We start from the raw sequence: 24,616 nt of genomic DNA on the forward strand, positions 1-24,616 counted from the left end.
AGTTCAAAACACAGTATTTTACAGTGGGATATGAATAAATAGGTAAACAGATTCACCTTTATGTATTCTAGATTGCCTCACCAAGATCGTTAAAATTGCAACAGCCTGAATTTTGGAGGACAGTTTCATTTTGTCCTCCTTGGGAGCTGTAGTTTTGACAACGACAGCCTTACAGTCAGCCTTATTTATTCTGGAAATAGCTGGTCAGAGAAGATTTCATGAGTAAGAATATCTTAGACTTTCACGGTTTCAGCCAAGAGTAGCTGTCCGCAATGTGACATATTGACAACAAGTGTCAGTCTTGTCATTCACAAGGATAGCATCAAACAAAACCACCCTATTCACCCCAATGGCTTTCATTCTTTGTGAATCAAAGGAAACTCAGCATTGAGTCTGTTTATCCGCAATTAGGGAAAACAATAATAGTTCCTCCACTCTGTGGTATTTTCTTGACTTCACTGCGGACTATAGGTTCTGCATATAAACTATCTACAAGAATATTTTTTTTCAAAGATTTTATTTATTTGTTTGTGAGAGAGAGCGGGAGCGGAGGGAGAGGCAGAGGCAGAGGGAGAAGCAGACTCCACGCTGAGCAGGGAGCCCAACTCTGGACGCCGGGCCCAGGACCCTGGGATCATGACCTGAGCCAAAGGCAGATGCTTAACTGACTGAACCACCCAGGTGCCCCTCTAAGAGAATATTTTAAAAAATATCTGTAACTGAGAGGTGCATACCTGCCCTGTTACTGAAATTGTATTGGTTATAAGTTTTGCAGAAATTGGAGGATGGCTCATTAAAAAAAAAAAATCTTGTTGGGCAGATGGATGATGCAAATTTTGCAAGTGTTGATCGTGATGAGGGATTCCATTTAATTATCATTAATTTCTTCACAGTCACTCTGTATGATATAGACAGCTTCATCTCACACATTTTCAGCAGTCTCCAGTCTGATGCCTTGATGGCTGAACTTCTTGGTGGTCACTTTGCTCAGACCTAGGCCCACCTCTCCGCCAGTTTCTGGGAAGGTCTTGGGATGAGCCGTTGCTGAATGTGCCACACTGGCTGTGGTGGAGGCTCAGTGGGGCTGATGGGGGGCACAAGGTGGCCATCGTGGGAGTCATTTATTTTAAGAATGAAAATTTTATGAATGACAAAACAAAACAAAAAAAACAGCTAATGTTCAAGGACAAGATGAGAGATTTAATGGTAGTAGTGGTGAAATGTTTTAGAGGCAATAAAGAAGAATATTCTCAACATGAATCAACTGTGTAACATGGCTGCAAACCCAGCAATACGTTAATGCAGTATTAGTGCAAGTGCATTAGGTAAAGGCGTGGTACTCCCTCGCCTGGAGCTGATCAGGCCAGCACCTTCAGTTTTTGCTTTCAGCTTCTGGCAATACAATTGAAAAAATAGCATTTATTATTTGTTTTCATTGCAGAGTAATGTACTTTTACTATTGAAAATCCGGAAAGTCTGGAAAGTCATCTATAATCCCACCAGTTGGAGAGAACCATTGTTAACGTCTGTTATATATTCTTCCAGGTTTATGCACACAGGGATACATACACCCAAAATATTTTATTATATATTCTTTTGTTATCTCTTTTTTCTCCTCCCTGGCAACATATAGTGAACATTTAAATACTATTCAGTTACTTCTTTAACATGCTTTTAAGTTTTATTATATAGGTACTATTGATACCGTATTGTACTGTTGTACAATAATACTATTGTACTGTTATTCTTAAATACTGTAAATAATGCTGTGATGAACATTAAGATAGATAAATATTTGCTCAGATTCCAGATTATTTCCTTAAGGAACATTCTTCAAGCTGCAAAATCCAGATAAAAAGGGTATTGGCATTATTCTTTAAAAGGCATATGGACAAATGAAGTATGTTCAAAAGACAGTGACTATTTTATTTTATGAAGGGACTAGAAAGGATACCATTTGAGAACAGTTGCGGGAGAATAATTGAAAATAGTTGCAAGAGGAAAAATGGGGATTCAAACTTCTTCACATATTTCAGGGCCTGTTACACAGAGAAGAGGAATTATATGACTCAAAAACATAATATTTAGTACCAATGGTTTGAAGCCACAGGGAGACAGATGGTATGATGTTGCTACTGGCAGCACTATTAAAACACGGGGGAGTGGGAGAGGGGCTCACAGGGGAGGGGGCCTGAACTAGGAGGCATTATGCATAGGCCACAAGAACTATGGTCCAGGGCATTCAGGAGCTAAGACTGGATTGGACTCTTCTAACCTTCCGAGTCAATGAGTTGTCCTAAGCAGAAAGTTTTCTTTAAAAATTAATATGTAAGGGGCGCCTGGGTGGCTCAGTCAGTTAAGCATATGCCTTTGCCTCAGGTCATGATCTCGGGGTCCTGGATCGAGTCCTGCCTCGGGCTCGCTGCTCAGCTGGGAGTCTGCTGCTCCCTCTCCCTTTGCCCCTCCCCGCTGCTTGTGCTCTCTCTCTCTCAGATAAATAAAACCTTAAAAAAAAATGAATACTTGATTAAATAATTTTTTTGTTGTTTGTTTCTTTTTTCATGTTGGTAGAAATAATTCACAAGAACTTTTGGAAAAAAAAAAAGAAGAACAACAACAAACCAACCAGACAGCTGCAAAGCTGGGTAATTTCAGAATTCAGGTATGTTTCCTTCCTAAAATAATTTTAATAATATGTTTTTTTTGTAAAGGAATTGATAATTATTTCCATGGTCACTGTTTTCACTATCACCTGGATGTTTAAAAATTTTAGACAACTTCTTTTTGGTTGTTATTTATAATAAGATGCCCAGTGGTGGGTCCCATTTATGTTTGTTTGTTTTTTCCCTTTTATTCTAGGGAGAGAACTGTCAGAAGGTCATCTTGTCATGCCTGTAGTTCCAGAGGCAGCACCGTCCACAAAGGGTCTTCCCTGAGGCATCCGGGGTGAAGAGCGGTACCTGACAGAGAGCAGGTGGCCAACAAGTATTGGTAAGTGAATATGAGTAAATGAAGAAACGAATAGTGTAATGCTTTCTACAGGTAGAAGAGGATGCTTTCATTTTCTAAGAAAAGAGGCATAATCAGATTCTTTGGGTTTCCCAGATGGAAGGGGAGCCACTGCCTGAAATCTGAGAATGTGTGTTTCTTAGAAGGGAAGAGGGTTGGTGTCTCAAGAGCTACAGAGGGGTGGTGCCTAAGCACAGTGCTCCTGGGCTTGGCCCCTTGGGACAGACTGAGAACTGGCAACCATGGGAAGTCAGGCAATGGAGAGCCTTGCTCTGGTTTGTTCTCATTTAGAGGGAGTTGGGTTATCTTCTCCATAAGATCCGCTTGGGGCTTGTGTGGTAATCCAATGAATATCAGCCCAGCTGAGTAGCATCAAAATCAGATTTAGTGTCAGCATCTCCTATTGAACTGGGATCAGGAGTATCAGCCGCAGTGTGCCAGCAAGAAGAATGGCCAATGATAGAAATGTCAGAAGAATAAAGATTCTCTTTGCTTGGGTGTAGAAGTTGGACTGACATTCTCACACGTGGACTGAGAAAGCAGTTAGGTTTTGGGCAACTTAGGGACGGTGGGCCTCCAAAGGAAGTTGCAGTAGAAAGCCAGTTAACGGAAGGCAGGGATTCCTGCGTGCTCTGTTTATTGACGTGTCCCAAGCATAGACCAGTGACTGGCACGGAGTGGTCACTCAATAAATATTTGTTAACTAAATGAATGCTGAATTTCCTGCTAATATGGCAAGTGGTGCTCCAGCCATTAAATAATTAGAAAAATACAAATGTGGCTATATCTTTATCCTGGTTTGTGGAGCAGTTTAAGTCACCTCCAAACCCATGCCCTAAGGAGGTGTGAGTATAGATAAAAGGCATTTTTATTCTGAAACAGGAATTCCTTTCCACTCACCTCAGTTCCATAACCTACCCAGCCATAATTTCATCAATGTCATCTCTGTTCTCAGGGAGTAGATTATAATCCTGACTTATCTTTCAAACCAAATTTTTGTCTGTGTTGGGAACGCCAAAATTCGATGGAGCAGGGATCAATACAGTATCCAGCTAATATGCTATAGTATAAGTGAAATGAATAATAAGAAATGAAATGACTTCTTCTGACAATTGCTATTGCAAAAAACCTCAGGTTGTCATTTGAAATTGATATTGCAGGGAACCTCTGGTTGCAGCATGAACTTTAATATATAAATCTTTCATGGCACGGGTGTTCACTAATACGGTTTTTGAACGTCCTGGGCTTTATGAAGCCAAGCATGTTTCTGAGCTTCTCTGACTCATTTACTGATTCAGATATCTGTTTCTTTCTTTTTTTTCCCCATAACTCACACCATGTGACAAAGAATGATGTTTATTTTAGAATTCTGGAATTCTCATTTTTACTTTAAAGATTAACCGTAATTAAATGGTTGGGTTTGTTTGTTTGTTTTTGCTTTTTTGTTTTGTCCTTTCTCCTTCCTGTAGAAAGGCTTTGAGATAGTATTTGAAAACATCACCCACAAAATGAGGTCATTCAACCTGAGGCCTTTTGGTAAAATGACTATATTTTTGTGCTATATTTGATACACGGATGCATAAAAGTTTTGATGGATGACAGCCGTTAGGTGAGTTAAAGCTTCATTCTTCAGAATTGTGCAGAATTGTAATATGTGCTATGTAATTGTAATATGCATTAGTGGACAGTGGTTTCTGAAGAGGATAAAGAGAAATGGAAATTTCCTTTGAAGATCAGAATTTATTTAACAAGGATTTTTGTAAAGGAAGTGACAAAAATTCCTATAGATATTATAGATTTTTTTGACCGATTCTGAGGCCAAAGAAATAAGATTATAAGCTGAGGAATCAATAAAGATTAGAATGATTTTTACATACCTCTGTAATGATTCTAAATGGTTTTCAGATATAAGTTCCAATGAGCTGAGGAACTGTAATATAAGAAGGAGCAGTTTCAATTTGGTAGAGACAGAGCGTGAAGTTTTTTAACACCTAGCAAGAGAGGTACTATAAGTTCACACTCTTACTGAAGATACTCGTTGGAGATTAGACTTAAATTTTTTTTTTTAATTTTGACCAAGTTCATATGTTCAAAGGCCAGAGAATCATTTGAGACAAGGGCTTTTTTATCCACTTTAAATCCAAGCATGAATCCAGCATTTAGAAAATATTCTGACTGTCTGAAAGTTAATGCCCAGGCAAGCACGCTGGATGTTCTGGGTGAACAACTTTTACGTGATGTCCTTTCCAGTAACATGACAATCAGATGTGCCCAGTCACCAGGACTTGGCAGGGAGCTTCCCTTTGACATTGTTATGAATATAAATGAGGATGAAGGTCAAAGTTTTTGGACTGGGAGTTTTTAAACTAGGACAACATTCACTTTGTTCTTTTGTTCATTATTAAGTCCTCAACCTAAGCTGTTTCCCCCCCACCTCCCAGCATTAGGGACCTATTTATTTATAATGTATTTATTTCCCAGAGTTTTTGAGATAAAATTGACATATAACATTGTGTAAGTTTAACGTATACAATGTTGTGATTTGATAAACGTGTATATTGTGAAATGATCACCACTGGAGGAAGTTAACACCTTAGCCACCTTACATAGCTGCCCTTTGTCTTTTTGTGGTGAGAAGTTAAAAGATGTATTCTCTTAGCAACTTTCAAACACACAGTGCAGTATTGTTAACTATTGTCGCTATGCTATGCGTTAGAGCCTAAGGACTTACTCACTTTATAACTAGAAATATGTATTTTTGACTACTTTAACCCATTTTTCCCAATCTCGCCCCTGGCAACCACCAATCTAATCTCTGTTTCTTTGAGTTCAATGTTTTTAGATTCCACATATAAGTGAAATCCTACAGTATTTGTCTTTCTCTGATGTATTTCACTTGGCATATACACTCAGGTTTCCCCACGTTATCACAAATGGTAGAACTTCCTTCTTTTGTTTTTGTAGTTGAATAATTCCATTGAATGCATATAAACCACATCTTTTCCATCAATCCATTAAAGACACTTAGGTTGTTTCCATGCCTTGGCTATTGAGAGTAATGCTGCAGTGAACATGGGCATGCAGATATGTCTTCAAGATAGTGATTTCATTTCCTTCAGATATATATCCAGAAATGGGATTGCTGGATCATATAGTAGTCCTATTCTTAATTTTTTGAGAACCTCTATACTGTTTTTCATAATGGCTGTACCACTTACATTCCCACCAACAGTGCACAAGGATTTCTTTTTTTCCCACATCTTTACCAATACTTACCTCCTGTCTTTTTGGTAATAGCCATTCTAACGGATGGGAGATGATACCTCATTGTGATTTTGATTTACATTTTCCTGATGATGCGTGATGTCGAGCATATTTTCGTGTACTTGTTGGTTATTTGTGTTTCTTCTTTGAAAAGTCCTTTGAGATCCTTTGCCCATTTCAATCAGCTTATTTGGTTTATTTGTTTTTCCAATTGAGTTCTGTGAGTTCCACATACATTTTGGATGTCAACCCCTTATCAGATGATGTGTAAATATTCTCTTCTATAGGTTGCATTTTCATTTTGTTGATTGTTTCTTTTGCTGTGCATAATTTTTTTATTTGATGCAGTCCCACTTGTTTACTTTTGCTTTTGTTGCTTGTGCTTTTGTTGTCATATTCAAAAAATTATTGTCAGGATCAATGTCAAGATGCTGTCACCCTATGTTTTCTTCTAGAAGTTTTAGTTTCAGGTCTTACATTAAATTTTTAGTCCATTTTGAGTTAATTTTTGTAAATGGTGTAAGGTGGGGGTCTAGCTTTATTCTTGTGCATGTGATTATCTGGTTTTCCCAGCACCATTTATTGAAGAGATTATTTTTTTCCCCATTGAGTATTCTTGACTCCCTTGTCAAATATTAGTTGACTCTATATGCAGGAGTTTATTTCTGGGCTCTCAGTTCTGCTCCATTGGTCTCTGTGTCTGTCTTTGTACTAATATCATACTATTTTTATTCCTATAGCTCTGTAGTGTAGTTTGAAATCAGGAAGTATGATGCTTCTAACTTTGTTCTCCTTTCTCAAGACTGCTTTGGCTATTTGATGTCTTTTGTGGTGCCATACAAAGTTTAGGACTGTTTTTTGTATTTCTGTGAAAAATGCCATTGGAATTTTGATAGGAATTACATTGAATCTGTAGATGGCTTTGGACAGTATGGACATTTTAATAATATTAATTCCTTCAATCCATGAACACGAGATATCTTTCTTCAATTCCTTTCATGAAAATCTTAACCATTTTCAGTGAGAGATCTTTCACCTCCTTGGTTAAATTTATTCCTAAGTATTTTATTGTTTTGGTGCTATTGCCAATAGGATTTTAAAAAATTTCTTTGTCATATATTTCATTGGTAGTGTATAGACGCACAATTGATTTATGTATATAGATTTTGCATCATGCAAATTTCCTGAATTCATTTATTAGGTCTAAGAGTTTTGAAGGGAAGTCTTCAGGGTTTTCAGGGTATAAGAACATGTCATCTGCAAACAAGGCAATTTCACTTGTTTCCGATTTGGATGCCTTTTATTTCTTTCTCTTGCCTTATTGCTCTGGCTAGGAATTCCAGTACTATGTTGAATAGGAGTGGTGAGAGTGGGCTCATTTGTCTTGTTCCTCATCTAGAAGAAAAGCTTTAAACTTTTCACCATTGAGTATAAGGTTAGCTGTGGGCTTTCCTATATGGCCTACATTATGTTGAGATACATTCCTTCTGTATCCAATTTCCTGAAAGTTTTCATCACGGGGCACCTGGGTGACTCACTTGGTTAAGCCTTTGACTCTTGGTTTCGGTTCAGGTCATGATCTTGGGGTTGTGAGATCGAGCCCGAGTTAGACTCCACACTCAGTGCAGAGTCTGCTTGTCCCTCTCCCTCTGCTTCTCCTCACACTCTCTTTTTAGAATAAATAAATACATTTAAAAAATTAAAAGAAAGATTTTTATCATGAAAAGGTGTTGAATTTTGTCAAATGCTTCTTGCATCTATTCATATGCTAATATGTTTTTTATTTTTCTTTATATTAATGTAATGTATCACATTTATTCATTTGTGGATGTTGAACTATCCTTGCTTCCCAGGGATAAATATCACTTGATCAAGGTGTATAATCTTTTAACGTGTTCTTGAATTCAGTTTGCTATTATTTTGTTGAAGATTTTGGCATCTATATTCATCAGTGATATTGGCCTGTAGTTTTATTTTTTTGTAGTGTCCTTATCTGGTTTTGCATCAAAATAATGATAATCAAATAAAATTATTCACGTATATTCTGTCCTCAGTTTTTTGGAAGGGCTTGAGAATGATTCGTGTTTATTCTTTAGCTGTTTGGTAGAATTCACCAGGGAAACCATCTGGTCCTGGGCTTTTCTTTGTTGGGATGTTTTGGATTACTGATTCAATCTCCTTATGTGTTATTAGTCTATTTAGATTTTCTATTTCTTTATGATTCTTGGTAGTTTGTATGTTTATAGGAATTTACCCATTTTTTTAAGTTGTCCAATTTATTGATGCATAATTATTTATAGTAGTCTATTATGATTTTTTTCTATTTCCATGATATCAGTTGTAATGTCTCCCTTTCATTTCTTATTTTATTTATTTGAAGCCTATCTCTTTTTTCTCTTGCTGAGTCCAGCTAAAGGTTTGCTAATTTTATTTATCTTTTAAAGAAACCAGCTCTTAGTTTCATTGATCTTTTTGTTTTTCTCTTCTTCATTTCATTTATTTCTGGTCTCATATTTATTTCCTTCCCTATGCTAACTTTTGGCTTAGTTTTTTTCTTCTTTTTCTAGTTCCTTGAATTGTAAAGTTCAGTTGTTTATTTGAGATATTTCTTTTTTCTTAATGTAGGTGTTTATCATTATAAACATTCCACTTAGAACTGCTTTTGCTGCATCGTATAAGTATCAGAATGTTGCATTTTCATCTTCATTTGTTTCAAGAATTTTTAAACTAATAGAAAATTCACATTTTCCTTTGACCTTTACTAAGTCTTCTACCCAGGTTGCCTTTTTTTAGTACACTTCAAACAATTTTTCTCTTTTATTAAGATACCTAGAAATAGCACTATTTACATTTGTATATAATGTATAATATACCTCTATTTTGTGACTTTATCAGTCATTGATTTCTTTTTATAATTTTTCTTTTTATATTTATTCCACTCTCCTTATCTTTCCAATATGCAAAGCGTGTGGATTGAAGACATTTGGTGAAGCAGGTCTCATTCAGGTCGAAGAGCCCTGCTTCCAGGGTGCAAGCAGGTGATAGTTACCAGCCCAGTCGGTTAGGGAGATGATGGGACTGTGCTCCAGTCTCTCCAACATTAGGGCTCTAATGGTAAGGACACCAAAATTCGGTGTGTCCTGAGATTCTTCTGCTCTCTGCACAGTCAGCTTTCCTTTGTTCTTTATTTGTTTTTTAAAGTAATTAATTAATTTCAGAGAGAGAGAGAGAGAGAGCGCACAAGTAGGGGGAGGAGCAGTGGGAGAGGGAGAGAGGAAGCAGACTCCCTGCTGAGCACAGAGCCCAACAGAAGACTCTGTTTCACAAGCCTGAGATCATGACCTGATTTGAAACCAAGAGCTGGACACTGAACTGACTGAGTCACCCAGGCACCCCTCTTTTGCTCTTTAAATTCCTTAATAACATTAATTTTTTTTGCTGAATATAAAAATAGTTCACTGTCATTGTATAAATATTGGAAAATGTAGAAAATGTTTTGAAAGAGCACATAAATATCACCTATGACTACATAGAGATAACCATTTCTGATATTTCAATATGTTTCTAACCTTTTTCTCTGGAAAAAGGTCCTCTTCCAAAAAGCTGTATTACATGTGGTTTTCATATTTATATAGATCTTTTCTCAATTAATATTGTATTATGAATATTTCTGTTAAGTCATTAACAATTGAAAACAAGAATTCTTGGTGGTTACATATACTTGAACATATAGATATACTATAATGATTTCCCCACTGTTGAATATTTCATTTACTACCTATAATGCCTATTTCACATGTCCTCTAACACTCATCCTTGCATACAGATCATGTGTATCTTTGATGATTTTTCAACATCTTATCATGCAAAATGTCAGATACAAAAGAGAGGAGACTAGTAAAATTTCCATCTACTCATCATCTAGCTTCAACAATTAAAGACTCACGGCCAAATCTGTTTTATTTACACACTCTATGCCCCAGGTTGTTTTGAAGCAAATTCCGGGCATCAGTACCATGTCAATATGTGCGTCTCAAAGAGAAAAAGCCTTCAAATTATAGCAACTCTATCCGTATTACACCTAAAAAATTCACCATAATTCCTCAATATGTCATACTTGTTTTAGGTAGTAGATTTTTAGAAGTGAACGATCACTTCTTGAACAGTAAGTCTCTTGATAAATATTACTTTCTAGAAGAGTTTTAAAATTTGTACTTCTACAGCACTTTATGGGGATTTCTGTTTGGCATTCAGAATCTCACTGAGCTATCATATTTTTGAATTGTGAACAGTTTGAAGGCCAAACAATGGGGAGGCGGTAGAAAGATGTGGTTAAACACTCAGTCTCTGGAGCGGACTATCTGGGTCAGGTCTCTGGGTTCTATCACTTTGCTATTATTCTATCTTTGTGCCGTGTCATTTTCAGCAATAGCAATTACCCTTGGGTAATTGGGTTCACATGCATTTTGTACGCCAACTTCACTTCTGTTTTTGCTTTATTTTTCCTTTGTCTTGATTCCATTTACTTAGAAAAAGTTACTAGGTGTTGTTAGAAATGAATTAGGTGCTAAGAAAGGAAAATCACAAGGTGTTATATTATTGTACAATAGGTAATCAAGAAATCATTAAAACTGCTCCCAATTTTTGCCTATTTCAAACAGTGTTGCAATGAGCACATCCTGTGAGCAAAGTTTTTTCCTCCATTTTGATGATCTCTTGATAATTTTCTACAGGTGAGATTGCAAAGTCAAAGGGCATGACCCTTGTTTGGGGAGAGGGATGGGGTTCCTCATAGCTTTTTATGACTTGTTTTCTAAACAGTTTGCACTGTCTTCAGCAGATATGAGTTGACCAGTTCTACTTCACCTTTGGAAGTATTGGTTGTTATTGAAAAATAATCAACTTTTTCCAAACAGCCAAATAATGATACCTTAAATAGTTTGATTACTAACAGAGTGGAATATTATCCTTGTATGTTTATTTATTAACTAATTTCATCTTACCTTCTGGGAAGAATAAGCGAAAAGTAAAGAGAAATCTGGGTTGAAAATGTAGAGAGAAAAGATCCGGTAGAAATTCTCAGAGTACTGGATTATACTTTGAGTAATATCAATGAACCCTAAGGATGATAAATTAATTTGTAAGCTGTGAGAAAAAATATGAGATCTGTGATAGCAGACATGTGACCTCAGCCATGGTAGAATTCACTACACTCACAGAGTCCAGATTCTGAAATGCTTTATAAAGTATGGGGACTCGAATGCAGAGAAGGCGTATTTGGAAAGGTACATGAGAGGGTGCATTTCAGACATCTGGGTCCTCACTTGAATTACGTAAGATCAAGTCTTCAGTGTATCTCTTCTGGCCTCTTCTAAGAGTCTTCAGAGCTTTCCTTATTTTCACCTCTCTACAAACAATTCATTTTCTCTAAGCTGCTTCCAAATGATATTTCTAGAACACAAATAGGCACATTGTCGATGTGTCTGCCTACGTAGGGTTTTAGAATCTTGTGGACTACTTTTGATAAAGGAAATTTGTGAGCCAGCACTAGCCTTCAGAAATTTATGTGGAGACATGTCTGCAGATTGATGGTTGGCTATAAACCATCTTGTCCCTAGAATTTACAGCTCGCATGAGATCTTAGGGTCAAGACCACCTAGTTATTTGTTGGAATGACAGTTTATTGCCTTGACAGAGATTTTAACAACTATTTTGTACTGTAAATCTTTTGATAAGAATGGTCCCACCTGTTTTACTACCTGAACATGGTTCAGAAATTGCAGAGCATAAAAAGGTAGTATTTGTTAACAATTTTAGTGTCCTGTTTTTAACCATCTAAGTATTTTCCTGGCAATACATTCTGCATTCAGTTAGGAGTTTTGGAAATTTTGGGAAAACTGGATATAAATTGCCTTTATCCTTATCGAAAAGACAAAGGATACATATAATAAAATTAAAGAAAAATCATAATTTAAGAATAGCATAAATAATGTAATAAAAACCAGAAATAATCACAATAGCTAACACTGAATACTTACTATCTGCCACAAACTGTGCTGAACACTTTACATTAATCATTTTCACTATCAGATTTAATTTTTACAACTACTCTATGAAATACATAATTAAAGGTCAAATGTGAACTATAGATTCACATGTGCTCAACTACTCATTTGATTAAATCCAAAGGAAGGAGATATCATTTCCAGAATCATCGTAGAAGACTTCAAGATGGGATAGAATTTGGAACTATATTTGAGGGCTGGGTTGGAATTGGATAAACAAATATAAGTAGGAAGAGGTTTAGATGAGGAGTGCCAGGAGCAAATTCCCAGAGGTAAGGATCCCAATGAAAGGGGGAGGGTGTTGCAGACCACAGGGAGTTTACGATAGATGATGACACCGGCAAGTAAAGGAAGCTAAGTAGGCTGGCCGTGAAATACATACGCGTGCAACTGCGACTCAGGCCGTGGACGCTCACTCTTCTCCTTGAATCTGGAAGAGCAAAGACTTAGGCTCCTGAGCCTTTCCAGTTCGACCCTTAGCCTTTTAATAATGTAACGCCTCCCGGAGTGGCTGCTCAGCCGCAGGTTCGGACTGGGAGCCTGCCTTGCCATGTAGTGTCTGTCGATGTCCGAGTACGTATGTACGACCTTGAGGCAGCACACCGACATTCTTGAGGACGGTTATTTGAAAACCCTCCAGATTTGGGGAACAGGATTTATGGTGTTGAACATCCTTCTCAAGCTATGGCAATTAATCACAGGTTCTGCTACGTCACGTTTCTACACCCAGATAAGTACTCTGTGGTATACCATGCATGGCTACAGTATAGGCTGTAGTAATTTCTCTGAAAAGGAAAAACTATATGGATTCCTGGCATTATTCTTGACACCTTTTTTCTTAGATCGCTGATATAATCCTTATGGTCCCATTGTGTTACTTACTAAGCTCTGTATTTCTTGCCGGCTTAGTGTAGTAGTTAGGAGTACAGACGCTGGAGCTGAATTGTCTGAGTACAAATCCTAACTGCTTTGCTCCATGGATTCCTTCTTCCCTTCCCTTCTTCCTCCTTCCCTCCCTCCCTCCCTCCCTTTTTTTCTCTTTTTCTTTCTTTCTTTCTTTCTTTCTTTCTTTCTTTCTTTCTTTCTTTCTTTCCTTCTTTTCCTTCCTTCCTTCCTTCCTTCCTTCCTTCCTTCCTTCCTTCCTTCCTTCCTTTTTTTATTTTTGGCATAAATTTTCCCTTGCTAATCATTGGTTTCCTCAGCTGTAAAATGCTGATGATAATTATATCTAAATTATGCAGTTACTGAGATTAAATGAATTACATGATATTCTTCCCACCTGCTTGCATGGATGTATTTGAGATTGGGTCATTTTGCAAATAAACAATGGTGTCTTCTGCTTTTATCTGGCAGACTTAAAATGATACCATCATTTTCAGATTTTTTTTCCCATCACTTACCTGGAATAAACATGTCATCATGTCGCACTTTAGTTAATTTTTCCTTTCTTACTATTTTACTTCTTAAATTTAGCATCTTTTTGGTGTTATTTAAAATGTTCCTATTTATTTTTTTAAGTAATCTCTGTGCCCAGTGTGGGACTCAAACTCATGACCCTGAGGTCAGGAGTCACACACTCTAGTGACTGAGCCAGCCAGGCGCCCCATAAGCTGCCTCTAAATTTAACTACAAAAATTGTCCTCGTGTACAAAACCTTTACATTAGATTTAAAGTGATTAATGAGAGACTAGGGACTATGAGAAACAAACTGCGGGCTTCAGAGGGGAGGGGGCTGGGGGAATGCGATAGACTGGTGATGGGTAGTAAGGAGGGCACGTATTGCATGGTGCACTGTGTGTTATATGCAACTAATGAATCATCGAACTTTACATCAGAAACCAGGGATGTACTGTATGGTGACTAACATAGTATAATAAAAAAACATTAAAAAAATAAAAATAAAAAAATAAAGTGATTAATTTTGAAAACAATAATGACCCATTTTAAGTTATAATTAAATAGTTTATATTATTCTATTTCAACTGCATTCTCTACATATGGTATCATTATGTTTAACCACACCAAATTTTTTTCATCTTAGGATTATTTTTGTCTCATATTTGAATGCATACTTAACAAATAGTAAGCTTTAAGAGACACTGTTTATCACTAGATGCTGATACTTGAGATTTTACTACATTTGGAGTTTCTGGCAGAGTGTCTTTCCTGTACCCCGCTACCATTTCCGTGGAGAAAACATTTAGGTTCTTTAACTAAACTAGAATTTAATTGCACTGAATTCATCATTCTGTGTTTTAACTATCCCTATTTGTACTCATTGGCGACCCACATGATTTAGGTGGCATGGGGCATCTACAGAGTTGTGATTACAGACCTGCCTCTCAGAACTCCCGTCTGGGGAGTTTGAGTTCTGAATTTGTCTTCCCGGGGGTGGCTGTACAGTCTAACATTAGGATAGAACTGTTCGCTTTGTAGTTGTTCTCTGTGGGGCAAATATGAGCCAACACATTTTCTTAATTAGTTTTCATGTGAAATATGCTAGATAATACTTGCATTTTGATACTTTACATTGCATGCTTGATAACCGCAATATTATTCTAGCATAGCTTCCCAGTCTTTGTTTCTCCTCCTTCACATTAAAATCTTTGATTAGGTCATAGGGTCTGTGGACAAATATACTCTCTCAATTGATGTACGATGTACGTAGTTTTTTAGCCAGGATATGTTATTGTTTTAAAGACCAAAGTCCAGAAAGCTAAACTCTTTTCCTTTCATGTCACGCATGTAGACTGTTGTTCTCTTCCTGCCATGTTTCTTTTTCCCTGTCGTTATGGGCATCAAGTGACAGAAATGATAAAACCCCTACTTGTGCTTAGGAGTCTTCTGTTCTACTCTGAGCTTCAAAGTGTCTACTTTCTTCTCCACATCAGTAGGTGTGGATGTGCAGTGACCAGTGAGTCTGATGATGATGTGGCCAGGGTTTGGGAAGGTTGTGCCTGCATGAGTCTAGAGGCTGTCTTCCTCGAGTGCACAGCATGGTGGCTTTTGCTATGGCAGGTCTGGTTCTTACATTCTCCCTCTTGGAAGATAGCCTACCTTTTTCTCCAGTATTCTATTTGTTGTTGTTGTTCTTGTTAGTTTCAGAGGTAGAATTTAGGGATTCATCATTGCATATAACACTCAGTGCTCATTACGTCAAGTGCCCTCTTTAATGCCCATCACCCAATTATTCCTCCCCTCCACGACCCTCCCCTCCAGCAACCCTGCTTTTTCTTAGAGTTCAGTATCTCTTATGGTTTGCCTCCCTCTCAATTTTCATCTTATTTTATTTTTCCTTTCCTTCCCCTATGTTCATTTGTTTTGTTTCTTAACTTCCACATATAAGTGAAATCGTATGGTATTTGTCTTTCTCTGACTGACTTATTTTGCTTAGCATAATACCCTCTAGTTCTGTTCACATTGCAAATGGCAAGGTTTCATTCTTTTTGATGGCTGAATAATATTCCATTGTGTGTGTGTGTGTGTGTGTGTGTGTGTGTGTGTCTGTGTCTGTGTGTCTGTGTGTCTGTGTGTACCACATCTTCTTTATCCATTCATCTGTCTATGGACATCTGTGCTCTTTCTATCTTTTGGCTGTTGTGGACATTGCTGCTATAATCATTGGACTGCAGGTGTCCCTTCAAATCACTATGTATCCTTTGGTTAAATACCTAATAGCACAATTGCTGGGTTATAGGGTAGCTCTGTTTTTAACTTTGTGAGGAAACTCTGTACTGTTTTCTGAGTAGCAGCACTGTTTTGCATTTCTCCAGTATTCTAGTTGAGGCAGGCTCATGCTTATTGGTGGGGAGTGGCCAACCAACATGAAGTCCTTCTCTCTCTCCTGAACCATCTTAGTGTCTATGGACATTAGATGGTTTCTCTTATGGAGTCTGAAGTTCTTCCTCATAATACAGAGTTTCCCCTTTCTTGACTATACAGTATTTCTTCACTTGCATACTAAGTTGATCATGATTTCTACTCACTCTTCAGAATATTCTTTTATAGCTCCTTCCAGTGTTTTTGTTTCTAATTTTTAAAGAATGCTCACTGTTTTGGACGGCTCTCACTGCCATAACAAAATACCATGACTGGGTGGTTTAAACAATTGACATTTATTTTCTCGTGGTTCTGGTGGCTGCAAGTCCAAGATTCAGGTGCCAGCATAGCTGGTTTCTGGTGAGAGAGAGCTTTCTTCCTGGCTTATAGATGGTTGCCTTCTTGCTTGTCCCCATAAGGTAGGGAAAGAGAAAGAAAGAGCGAACTCTGGTATCTCTTCTCATAGGGGCACTAATCTCATCATAAGGGCCCCACCTTCATGACCTCATCCAACCCTAATTACCTTCCAAAGGCCCTGTTTCCAAATATCATCACATTGGGTGTTAGAGCTTTAACATAGGAATTTTAAGGAGGCACAATTCAGTCCATGGCACTCACCTCCAAAAAGAACATGTGAAAAAACATCCCACACTGGGGTGGGGGGATCAACTGAACTTTCTCTCATGCCCATGCCTGAATGTGTCTGTTATATTGTAGCCTTCTGCTCCTGGGATCAGGTTTGTGCCTCTCCTTCCCTCATAGACCATGAACTCTTTGAAGGCAGAGAGTTTGCCTTACTTGTAGTTTCTACACAGTAACAGGGTAATCCCTAAATGTGGTTTAAAAGAATAAATAAGTGGTCTCAATCTTAAACATGCCCTCAATGGTTTTTTCATCATGGTTTTGTCAGTGCCCATTTTCTTGGTTGAACTTCAGCTCCTTTTGGCTTTCTTATTCCCATTTCCATGCTGCTGGCTGTTTTCTTGTTCTTTATATGACAGGCAACACAGGAAGTTGGGCCTTTTAAACTATTTAGCACAGTTCTTCCCCTAGCTGCTCAGCTGGCTTGGCAGTGACAGGTTATTAGCATTTTTAGTCTTACTCCGTATTCCTTTTTTACTATCTATTATTATGTGAACCCGAGGGGATGGAGGGAAGGCCAAGTTCACTTTTGTCATGTATACTCACCAAAGTTCCACTTGGTCACTTTTTCCTAAGTATAAGAAGGAGGGGGGGTGGGGGAATGGGATAGGCTGGTGATGGGTAGTAAGGAGGGCACGTATTGCATGGTACGCTGGGTGTTATATGCGACTAATGAATCATCGAACTTTACATCAAAAACCAGGGATGTACTGTATGGGACTAACATAATATAATAAAAAAAAAACATAAAAAAAAGAATAGCAAGTTTCTCCTATTTCAGAAATAACAGAATCTGTGATTATTAATCTGAGCTGTTTTTTAAAATTTTTTCATAAGTGTAATTACACAGAAATCATTTCATTGAAAAACCCCACAAACCAATTCCAAAGTTGTCAAAATGGCACCCACCAAAATTCAAGTTGAACCAAACCAAAACATAACACACACACACACCCCCAATAAATGAAGTTATCATTAATTATACACTTTGATATATTTGGAATTTTCATAGTTGGGCCATTTTTGAGGTTAAAAAGATAGAAATTCTGGTCTCTGAATGAAGACCAGAGGAAATAAAATAGAAAGCAAAGTAATGAATTTTGTTAAAAATGAAAAGGCGTGAATCCAGACATCAAATAAGACCAAGTGTGAGCTATTTTATTTCCTTGAGTGTTGCAGAGGCATGAAGCATCTCTGATTTCTCAAGAGTCAATATGAAAAGTCAGTCAAGTAGCTGGAGTTCTATTTCTTTGATGGGAAATTAGGCCAGGCTAGAGAGCACATCAGAGCAGTTTTTGCATATTTTTGAGGTAACAATTGAAAGGGCATGTCTCTCATTAGTATTAGTCACAAACAGCTCAACAAGCCTGGAATATGACAGAAAAGATAAGGCACTGCAGCAGATTTAATACTCTAGCATTACAGCACCTGGACTGGGACGCACAAAGGAAGTTACCGAGGCATATCCCCACCCTCTCTGCAGCTTGGCAGCACTACATGTTTTGTTTTGCCTTTTTTTTTTTTTTTCGGAATCAATGTAACCGCTGAATTTTATTTTATTTTTTACTGCTACAGTGGTCTCAACCAGACATCAAATAGTAGCATTTTTTTTTTTTTAGTGATTCATTGATTTTTCTTGGCTCTAAGAAAAACTGAGAGAGCAACCCCTTACGTAATGTTTAATAAAATGTTAGTTATAACAAAGTCTAGTGACACATACAATTTTGTGAATAGACAGAACTGGTAAGCAGTTGTGGATGAAAAGAAAAGTAGAGAAGGCAGGTGGGAAGCATTGATGTGTCATGGGAAGTCAGTATATTTTACAAAAGAAAATAAAGCTTCAGGTATTTCAGTAAGTAGGTAAAGTAGAAGGTAGTTAAGAGGGCTCTTTGTAAGTGAAATTTTAAAAGCATTTATTTACCTTTAATGTGTATATTATCCATAGAATCTGTATACGTGTCCAAATGTGGATTAAGTTACACAGACGTTACTGGACAACAGTTTTCTCAAGAGTTTGGCTCTATGTTGTGTCAGGGCTTTGTCTGCCCTTAACTGAGCAGCACGTCTTCTTGCACTTAACGCCCTGCTGCTGTATTTAGCATTTTTGCACGGCTATCTCAGCCGACTTCCCAATCTTCTTTTTGATTTGTCTAGGGCATGATTCAGAATCTTCCATCAAAGACTGCTCTGACCAAGTTCATTTTTATGATCCTGTTTCGTGAAGCACACTTCATTTTTTCATACTTCCACAGATTTAAAACATGATAAAGGGTTCTGAGGGCCGTGATAATCTATGGACTCATGCAGATCTGTCAAGATATTGAGAGGAAGCAATTGCTTCTTTGGTGAGAACGATGATATCGACTGTACCTTGAAGTCTATGAACAGCATTTATAATGGCAACTCGACATTTATCAAAAAATTTCAACTTTGTTCTTGGCTTTGTTTGTGGTCAGCCATCTTAAAAGTTACAACAGAATTGAATAGTAGCACTTTTAACAAATGGTGATATTTACCATCGAACCTAGCAAACTCATGGCTACTGGCTGGGTGACACCGCAAACAACACTTTGAACTTTGTATAGGACTAATAGCAGTTAGTCTTTGGAGATGCAAAACAGGCAACACTCAGAATTTTTGCAGGAAGAAACTTTCTGCATTGCTACTGACTTCCACACATTCCTGCATGCCTATGAAAATATCAAATGCACTTTAGGGTGAGGGTAGGGGATTATCTAGGCAGTGAGCTACATGGCTGAGTATATAAGGTAGATGAGATAAGAATAAAGTCTAGGAGGAACTCAGGTTTGTCTGCTTGAGGTAGACAAACATCCCCCCAAATACACGGAAAATATATATGGGAGATGGAAGAGCAACTACCTGATTGAGGAAGGAAAGGAACCTTTCACAGAAGAGGTAACCTCTAAAGATAAGTAAGTCATTGACAGGCAGGCAGGCAGAGGTCCCAAGATGGTAGAGCATGCAGCCCAAATGCCCAGGCCTCTTGGGGCCATATAATAAAGGTCACTCCCTGTGAAGTGGATATAGCTTAAAACTTTTAAATCACTTTTTCTTCAGTTATCTTTGACAGTTATAAGATAAATAATATACACAGAAAACTTGTTTTTAACCAAGCAACCTATTAAGAGCATTCTTATGAGAGATTCGGAAGATCATACTTGCCATGAAGGCTAAGTGGTATTCATGAGAGCTGTAAAGGGGTTCTAGACAATGGAAAGCCATTACATATTTTATTGCAAGACTCTGAAGTGTGTGTGTGTGTGTGTGTGTGTGTGTGTGTGTCTATGATTTGGAGAGAAAGCTAGGTGGCAACATGAAGGATACATTTGGGCAGGGACTGAAAGAGTCTGGAAGCAGAGACATCCATGAAGAATCTCAAATAGTGTAGATGAAGGAGTATGAACTACAGTCCTGCCAAAGGAAAGAGAGAATACAAAATTAAATTGAGTTATTTCACAGGTGGAATTGACCAAATATTTATTCATTTATTGACTAAACACTTAATCATTCAATTTGTATTTTTTAAACACAGTCTATTTTTAAAGCATTGGTCTTCGAGTAATGGAAAGATGATAGTTTTTGAGGGGCTTACATTCCAGTAGGGCAATCAGACATCATACTGTATTAATTAGGGTTCTCTATAGAAAGAGAACCAATAGTATATATATATATATATGTGTGTGTGTGTGTGTGTGTACGTACATGTGTATACACATGTATACACATATTTGTATTTCTGTTCTATTTGTGTATGTGTATATATATTTGTGTTTCTGGTCTATTTCTTTTGATGTATACACATATCTATTTATCAATAGAGGGTGATTTATGGAATTGACTCATGTAATTATGGGGACTGGCAGGTCTGAAATCTGCAGGGCAGGTCAGCAGGCTGGAGACCTGGGAGCACCTGATGTTGTACTCTTGAGTTGGAAGACCCCAGCCTTTTCTTTTAACGCCTCAACTGATGGACAAGGCCCACCTATGTTATGGTAGGTAATCTGCTTTACTCAAAGTCTACTGATTTAGATGTTAATCTCAACTAAAAAATACCTTCACAGTAACATTTAGACTGGTGTGTTATCTCAAATTGGGTACCATGGCTTAGCCAAGTTGACATATAAAAGTAACCACCACACATACAAATAGCTAAGAGAAATGTGTGTGTGTGTGTGTGTGTGTGTGTAAGAAATTTTATTTGAGTTGAGCTTTGAAGAGAGAGTTGAGGGAAAATATTTGAAATGGAAGGCACAACATGAAAAAAAGGAGGGAAATGAGAAAAAGCAGGGTGAGTGTGGAAAATTATAGTTTGCTTAGATTGGCATGAAGGGAACAAGAGACTGATGGGAATTAAATGTGAAAGAGGAATCATCATATTCTATGAAGACTGGTGTAAGTAGTTTGACTTCATTCTGGAGGCAGAGGGAGTCCAGTAGAGTTTTTTGCTCAAAAAATTGATTTCTTTATACCACTATTGAGTTTAATCTGACAGCAAGCCCAAATCAGGGCCAGCATGGAGTTATTTGGTTTCTGTGGGGCAATTGTTTTTCCTTCTTGTATAATAATGCAGAATTATTCACTCCAAATATGGCTGTGAATAAGACTAAAACCATAATTTAGAGTTTCAAGATCATTCAAGATCATTATTGTCAGAAAATTGCTTGCAATTATTTTATAAAAAGATATTACCTGTTACAAGAAGATGGCATCAATGAAAAAGAACCTATAGGTAAGATGTAATTCTTCAAAAATGACTAGATTTGGAAATAAATTCTATTATCCTGCCTGAGTTCTTTCTTTAAACCCTTGGTGAAGTTGTTGATGAAAATTTATGTAACGCTGGTTAAATGCCTGGCTGAAAAGAGCAGATAGATCATTCTCCATTACTTACTCTTTATATAAATAATTCTTTATTTAAAGAACATTTCCAGGTGTTGATTAACCAATTTGAGTTAACTCTAAACTGACTTTGGTTAACTCTAACCTGCTCAACTGAAGTGTTTCTTGTATTGCTTATGCAGTAGGTGGGATTTTCCACTTTTTGTGCTTATAATTTATTTTGTATGTTTTCAAGACACTGAGTTGTGGTACATTATTATGCTGAATCATGGATTGACTTAAAGAAACACAGAAGTTTGGTTATGTTTCTCTAGGTTTAAATACTCACAGGCTTTGGAAAAGATTTGTGTCTGTGTTATTGGGGAGTGAATGGTAAAGGCCTTGCCCTTCCCATCCCCTCACAGTTCTTTCTTTATGGGACCGTCTTAGAAAGATGTTCCATCTAGCTAACTTGCTGTTCTTTAAGAGGTGCTTCTTTTTTGTTTTGTTTTGTTTTAAAGAGTAATGAGTAGCTTATACTAAACTCGGTTCTAAGAATCTGTGGTATTGGATATTCCCAGTAGTCTGCCTGGGAGCATGGTGTTACAAGTGTGAACTTTGGAGTCTGACTGCCTGGATGAGAATCTAGCTCTGTTCTCAGTTGTGTGCTGTTGGGTAAGCTACATAACCATTCTGTCTCACTTACTGTATCTGCAGAATGGGGCTAGGACTAACCTATGGAATGAGGTTGTTGACAGGATTGGATAACTTAATGACATGCAAAGTATTTTTACAAAATTTTATTTATTTATTTTAGAGAGAGAGAGAGAGGGAGGGGGGAAAGGGAGAGAGAGAGAGAGAGAATCTCAAGTAGACTCCCCACTGAGCCTGGAGCCCAACACAACAGGGGCTCCATCTCACGATGCTGAGACCATGACCTGAGCCAAAAGCAAGAGTCTGATGCTTAACTGAGTGAGCCACCCAGCTGCCCCATGACATAAAAAGTATTACAGCAGTGCCTGACACACAGTACACACTCCATAAGGGTCAGCTGTTATCATTTTAGATGAAAACTGGGGAGAACACATCAGAGTTGTCCTGAAGAATCTAGTCCCATTAGCAAATATTGAATGTCTGTCTTTGGCATATATGAAATTTTACTGCTCTTGAAAAACCACTGTATCTAGGCAAAGTTGTTGGAGGATAAAGCTATAATTTCCTCTTTCCTAGGCCCTCTCTTCCTTTTAGATATCTAGTTATTGTCCAAGCCAGAGGGAACTCATTAAAGAAACAATGTATAGTCAGTTTTAAAATGATGGAGAGGACAGGATTTCACAGCTGTTCAGATATAACCTGTTCAGTGACTTATAGTTAGGTAGGGAGAGGTGTGAATAGTTAGAATTTTTACCAGGCTATAATGGAGATTATGCTTTTTGTTTCTGTATATGTAAATATCCCTAAGAGCATACTGATCCTTGAAAGCTGATTGAATGATATTTGGTTATTGATAAGTAAAATCACTCTTGCAAAAAAAAAAGCTTCTGACTTTTATGGCCAGATGGATAACTTATCAGGGATGTTGTACAGCATGGACTGTAAAAATTCCGTAAGTCTATTAATACAATCAGAACACTTGTGTGACAATTTGCTTTACTGTCATACTGATATTCTAGAAAATCATATATGCTAAGATAGCCAGAGTAGGCAGCAGGTATGTTTCATGGGAAAGATTCAAGTTTTAAAAGTTACTAATAAAAATTTAATTCTGAGTCAACATAACTACTTCTTCTGTGTCTTATAGAGCTAAGAAAACAAAGAGAAGGAAACAAATTTGTAGCTCTTATCCCTTAGAGCCTGAATAGATACAGAAAAACAAAGAATATTCTATTTAATTGGTTTCTTTTTATATACCCTTTTGGTATTTCGCAAATCCCATTTTATTTTTATTGACAACTTAGCTCCTCTGTTCATGTGCCCCACAGCTAGTGATTTTTTTTAAAAAAACATTCTCAATAACTCTGGCTCTATTTCTTTTCCTCTTGTCCTTAAATAACTGCTGGGTTCTATTCTCTTTCCACTTTCATCCCCCACAGATGATTCTTTACTTTAATTTTCTCTTCTGTTCAGAATTCCTTTGCCTGGATGACTCCAAATTTGTCACATGTCATCTTGGTGATTCCTTGAATGACATTTTCATAAACTTTTCAGCAGGTGGTACTCCGTATGGTTAAAAAAATATTTAAGTGTGAGGCCAGTTTTGACAGGAAGGATAAACATAAAGAGTCTTCCCTGAGCAGTTAAGCAGTGTATAAATTTGACCAATGAGTCATGATGAGAATTCCAGAAGTTAACAGTAGGTAATAAAACCTCATGAGAAAGCACTTTGCTATTCCACAGGTTTGATAATACTGTGGGTCAGATCATCTCCCTCAAGAGCAGAGCAAAATCTCATGACTGTAGCTCTTTAATGCAGTCCACGGACTTACGTATCATCATTTTTCAGCAGCTATTTGAGTGCCTACTTCTGGTATAGCACACCAGTATTACGAGTGGGTTCTTTTGTTTCTGAATTTCCAAAACCTGTTTTCACAGCTCATAGAGTACCTTTTGGTTTATCTTTATAGCAGTTTAAAATGGTAAGATCTTCAATAACAAAGCAAAAAATGAGAACCCACTGCTAGTCAAGAAATATTTCTTAAGCACCTGCTGTATGTCCAATTCATCAGCAGGCATGTTGGGAGGCAGGATATGTAGTATAAATAGCTCCAGACTTCACCAGTCTATGTCCTAGAGAAGGGGTGGCGGAGAGAGGAGAGGAACTAACATTTACTGAGCATTGGGCAAGATCCCTCACAAATGTTCTTATTTAATCTTAATGACAATATTGCAATATACCCATTACCTTTATCAGTATGGAGTATTAGTATTACCTTTATTTTGTGGAGAGAAAACCGAGTCTCAGGGCAGTGATGCAGCCC

General features: G+C 37.4%; 1 long non-coding RNA gene across 1 annotated transcript in view; it reads left to right on the forward strand.

Annotated features, from left to right (window-relative positions):
• The first annotated feature begins 2,571 nt into the window (after positions 1-2,571).
• The window catches only part of LOC121101880, a 92,125-nt gene continuing 70,080 nt past the window's right edge, over positions 2,572-24,616 (forward strand). Inside the window, exons 1-2 of the long non-coding RNA XR_005833920.1 lie at positions 2,572-2,662; positions 2,860-2,991. This is a non-coding gene — a long non-coding RNA (uncharacterized LOC121101880). The remainder of the gene's footprint in view (positions 2,663-2,859; positions 2,992-24,616) is intronic.

This window comes from Ursus maritimus, unplaced genomic scaffold (assembly GCF_017311325.1).
Source record: "Ursus maritimus isolate PB19 unplaced genomic scaffold, ASM1731132v1 scaffold_11, whole genome shotgun sequence".
NCBI classification, from domain to species: domain Eukaryota; kingdom Metazoa; phylum Chordata; class Mammalia; order Carnivora; family Ursidae; genus Ursus; species Ursus maritimus.